Source organism: Notothenia rossii (assembly GCF_949606895.1).
Source record: "Notothenia rossii genome assembly, chromosome: 8".
Taxonomy (NCBI): Eukaryota; Metazoa; Chordata; class Actinopteri; order Perciformes; family Nototheniidae; genus Notothenia; species Notothenia rossii.
This window is the reverse complement of record NC_136906.1, coordinates 81,529,060-81,534,608: the sequence shown is the minus strand read 5'-3', so window position 1 is coordinate 81,534,608 and position 5,549 is coordinate 81,529,060.

The window sequence follows — 5,549 nt, the reverse complement described above, 5'->3', positions numbered from 1 at the left end:
TAATGCTGCTAAACTGCCTGTAGAAACGCTAAAAAAAGAAAGAAGAATGTCGTTAAATCACAACAATTTACAGTAGCTTGTCATTATACAACTGCCCAACTAAAAGTAATTGAGTAAACAGCAGGTTACGCCATCTTTGTTAGAAATACACTGTATATAAGAAGTGGTTTTAGTCACCATGATGTCACCCATTGGTTTGTGGACAACGGCAATTTGGGTAACCATCATTTACAAATTAAACTTCATGATGTGTTGAAGAAGACTTGAAACTAGAGATTGAGACCATAAACTCATCAGGAAAATGTTCACTGAGGTAATAAATAAAGAGAGAAGTAGGAACATTTCCTCATAGACTTCTCTACAATCTGAGGTAATAAAGAGAGAGAGAGAAGTAGGAACATTTCCTCATAGACTTCTCTACAATCTGAGGTAATAAAGAGAGAGAGAGAAGTAGGAACATTTCATCATAGACTTCTCTACAATCTGAGGTAATAAAGAGAGAGAGAAGTAGGAACATTTCCTCATAGACTTCTCTACAATCTGAGGTAATAAAGAGAGAGAGAGAAGTAGGAACATTTCATCATAGACTTCTCTACAATCTGAGGTAATAAAGAGAGAGAGAAGTAGGAACATTTCATCATAGACTTCTATACAATCTGAGGTAATAAAGAGAGAGAGAGAAGTAGGAACATTTCCTCATAGACTTCTCTACAATCTGAGGTAATAAAGAGAGAGAGAGAAGTAGGAACATTTCCTCATAGACTTCTCTACAATCTGAGGTAATAAAGATAGAGAGAGAAGTACGAACATTTCCTCATAGACTTCTCTACAATCTGAGGTAATAAAGAGAGAGAGAAGTAGGAACATTTCATCATAGACTTCTATACAATCTGAGGTAATAAAGAGAGAGAGAAGTAGGAACATTTCCTCATAGACTTCTCTACAATCTGAGGTAATAAAGAGAGAGAGAAGTAGGAACATTTCCTCATAGACTTCTCTACAATCTGAGGTAATAAAGAGAGAGAGAAGTAGGAACATTTCCTCATAGACTTCTACACAATCTGAGGTAGTAAAGAGAGAGAGAGAAGTAGGAACATTTCCTCATAGACTTCTCTACAATCTGAGGTAATAAAGAGAGAGAGAAGTAGGAACATTTCCTCATAGACTTCTACACAATCTGAGGTAATAAAGAGAGAGAGAGAAGTAGGAACATTTCCTCATAGACTTCTATACAATCTGAGGTAATAAAGAGAGAGAGAAGTAGGAACATTTCCTCATAGACTTCTACACAATCTGAGGTAATAAAGAGAGAGAGATAAGTACGAACATTTCCTCATAGACTTCTCTACAATCTGAGGTAATAAAGAGAGAGAGAAGTAGGAACATTTCATCATAGACTTCTATACAATCTGAGGTAATAAAGAGAGAGAGAAGTAGGAACATTTCCTCATAGACTTCTCTACAATCTGAGGTAATAAAGAGAGAGAGAAGTAGGAACATTTCCTCATAGACTTCTACACAATCTGAGGTAGTAAAGAGAGAGAGAGAAGTAGGAACATTTCCTCATAGACTTCTCTACAATCTGAGGTAATAAAGAGAGAGAGAAGTAGGAACATTTCCTCATAGACTTCTACACAATCTGAGGTAGTAAAGAGAGAGAGAGAAGTAGGAACATTTCCTCATAGACTTCTCTACAATCTGAGGTAATAAAGAGAGAGAGAAGTAGGAACATTTCCTCATAGACTTCTACACAATCTGAGGTAATAAAGAGAGAGAGAGAAGTAGGAACATTTCCTCATAGACTTCTATACAATCTGAGGTAATAAAGAGAGAGAGAAGTAGGAACATTTCCTCATAGACTTCTACACAATCTGAGGTAATAAAGAGAGAGAGATAAGTAGGAACATTTCCTCAGAGACTTCTCTAGAATCTGAGGTAATACAGAGAGAGAGAAGTAGGAACATTTCCTCATAGACTTCTCTACAATCTGAGGTAATAAAGAGAGAGAGAAGTAGGAACATTTCCTCATAGACTTCTATACAATCTGAGGTAATAAAGAGAGAGAGAAGTAGGAACATTTCCTCATAGACTTCTCTACAATCTGAGGTAATACAGAGAGAGAGAAGTAGGAACATTTCCTCATAGACTTCTCTACAATCTGAGGTAATAAAGAGAGAGAAGAAGGAACATTTCCTCATAGACTTCTCTACAATCTGAGGTAATAAAGAGAGAGAGAAGTAGGAACATTTCCTCATAGACTTCTCTACAATCTGAGGTAATAAAGAGAGAGAGAAGTAGGAACATTTCCTCATAGACTTCTCTACAATCTGAGGTAATAAAGAGAGAGAGAAGTAGGAACATTTCCTCATAGACTTCTCTACAATCTGAGGTAATAAAGAGAGAGAAGTAGGAACATTTCCTCATAGACTTCTATACAATCTGAGGTAATAAAGAGAGAGAGAAGTAGGAACATTTCCTCATAGACTTCTCTACAATCTGAGGTAATAAAGAGAGAGAGAAGTAGGAACATTTCCTCATAGACTTCTCTACAATCTGAGGTAATAAAGAGAGAGAGAAGTAGGAACATTTCCTCATAGACCTCTATACAATCTGAGGTAATCAAGAGGGAGAGAAGTAGGAACATTTCCTCATAGACTTCTCTACAATCTGAGGTAATAAAGAGAGAGAGATAAGTAGGAACATTTCCTCATAGACTTCTCTACAATCTGAGGTAATCAAGAGGGAGATAAGTAGGAACATTTCCTCATAGACCTCTATACAATCTGAGGTAATCAAGAGGGAGAGAAGTAGGAACATTTCCTCATAGACTTCTCTACAATCTGAGGTAATAAAGACAGAGAGAAGTAGGAACATTTTCTCATAGACTTCCATACAATCTGAGGTTATGAATCAAGAGAGAAGTAGGAACATTTCCTCATAGACTTCTATACAATCTGAGGTAATAAAGAGAGATAGAAGTAGGAAAATTTCATCATAGACCTCTATACAATCTGAGGTAATAAAGAGAGAGAGAAGTAGGAACATTTCCTCATAGACTTCTATACAATCTGAGGTAATAAAGAGAGAGAGAAGTAGGAACATTTCCTCATAGACTTCTCTACAATCTGAGGTAATAAAGAGAGAGAGAAGAAGGAACATTTCCTCATAGACTTCTCTACAATCTGAGGTAATAAAGAGAGAGAGAAGAAGGAACATTTCCTCATAGACTTCTATACAATCTGAGGTAATAAAGAGAGAGAGAAGAAGGAACATTTCCTCATAGACTTCTATACAATCTGAGGTAATAAAGAGAGAGAGAAGTAGGAACATTTCCTCATAGACTTCTATACAATCTGAGGTAATAAAGAGAGAGAGAGAAGTAGGAACCTTTTTTCATAGACATCTCTACAATCTGAGGTAATAAAGAGAGAGAGAAGAAGGAACATTTCCTCATAGACTTCTATACAATCTGAGGTAATAAAGAGAGAGAGAGAAGTAGGAACATTTCCTAATAGACTTCTCTACAATCTGAGGTAATAAAGAGAGAGAGAAGAAGGAACATTTCCTCATAGACTTCTCTACAATCTGAGGTAATAAAGAGAGAGAGAAGTAGGAACATTTTTTCATAGACTTCTCTACAATCTGAGGTAATAAAGAGAGAGAGAAGTAGGAACATTTCCTCATAGACTTCTCTACAATCTGAGGTAATAAAGAGAGAGAGAAGAAGGAACATTTCCTCATAGACTTCTCTACAATCTGAGGAAATGAAGAGAGAGAGAAGTAGGAAAACATTTTCATAGACTTCTCTACAATCTGAGGTAATAAAGAGAGAGAGAAGTAGGAGCATTTCCTCATAGACTTCTATACAATCTGAGGTAATAAAGAGAGAGAGAAGTAGGAGCATTTCCTCATAGACTTCTCTACAATCTGAGGTAATAAAAAGAGAGAGAGAAGTAGGAACATTTCCTCATAGACTTCTATACAATCTGAGGTAATAAAGAGAGAGAGAGAAGTAGGAACATTTCCTCATAGACTTCTCTACAATCTGAGGTAATAAAGAGAGAGAGAAGTAGGAACATTTCCTCATAGACTTCTCTACAATCTGAGGTAATAAAAAGAGAGAGAGAAGTAGGAACATTTCCTCATAGACTTCTATACAATCTGAGGTAATAAAGAGAGAGAGAGAAGTAGGAACATTTCCTCATAGACTTCTCTACAATCTGAGGTAATAAAAAGAGAGAGAGAAGTATGAACATTTCCTCATAGACTTCTATACAATCTGAGGTAATAAAGAGAGAGAGAGAAGTAGGAACATTTCCTCATAGACTTCTATACAATCTGAGGTAATAAAGAGAGAGAGAAGTAGGAACATTTCCTCATAGACTTCTATACAATCTGAGGTAATAAAGAGAGAGAGAGAAGTAGGAACATTTCCTCATAGACTTCTCTACAATCTGAGGTAATAAAAAGAGAGAGAGAAGTAGGAACATTTCCTCATAGACTTCTATACAATCTGAGGTAATAAAGAGAGAGAGAGAAGTAGGAACATTTCCTCATAGACTTCTCTACAATCTGAGGTAATAAAAAGAGAGAGAGAAGTAGGAACATTTCCTCATAGACTTCTATACAATCTGAGGTAATAAAGAGAGAGAGAGAAGTAGGAACATTTCCTCATAGACTTCTCTACAATCTGAGGTAATAAAAAGAGAGAGAGAAGTAGGAACATTTCCTCATAGACTTCTATACAATCTGAGGTAATAAAGAGAGAGAGAGAAGTAGGAACATTTCCTCATAGACTTCTATACAATCTGAGGTAATAAAGAGAGAGAGAAGTAGGAGCATTTCCTCATAGACTTCTCTACAATCTGAGGTAATAAAAAGAGAGAGAGAAGTAGGAACATTTCCTCATAGACTTCTCTACAATCTGAGGTAATAGAGAGAGAGAGGAGTAGGAACATTTTCATCTTAATAAAGACCCTTTAAAAAGCTTCACAGTGACTTCCTAACATTGGAATGAGTAAAAATGACGTATTTGTCCCGAAGACAAAAAGTCACTAAGGGTCACCAGAGGAAATAAAAATTTCTCTGGGGATCGTCTTAAAAAAGTAAATGTTCTGTTGTGGTGATGAACCATTGGATACGCCCAAACACAACATTTCTGTTCAGATAATGTCCGGGGTAAAAATCATATAATCTGGTTCTTTTAAACGTCCCTAAAGGATTCGTAACAAGTGATGGAAAATCCCCTGATCTGGATCATAAATAAAACCCAATCAGAGGTTTGTTGGCCGGCAGCCAATTTCATAAATTACACAAATATAAAAACGGCTTAAACACAAAATAAACTAAACTTTTCACAATCATAATCGGGTTTATCACCAGGTAGGTTGACACGTACAAGGAATTTGACTTGGTATCATGGTGCATACATAAAAGTGAAACAAAAATAAAAAACACAGATAGAAAACTATTTTAAGAATACTATAATAATATTAAAGAAAAAGAAAAATATATAGCAGTATTTACATTGAAATAGAAAAAAGACAAAT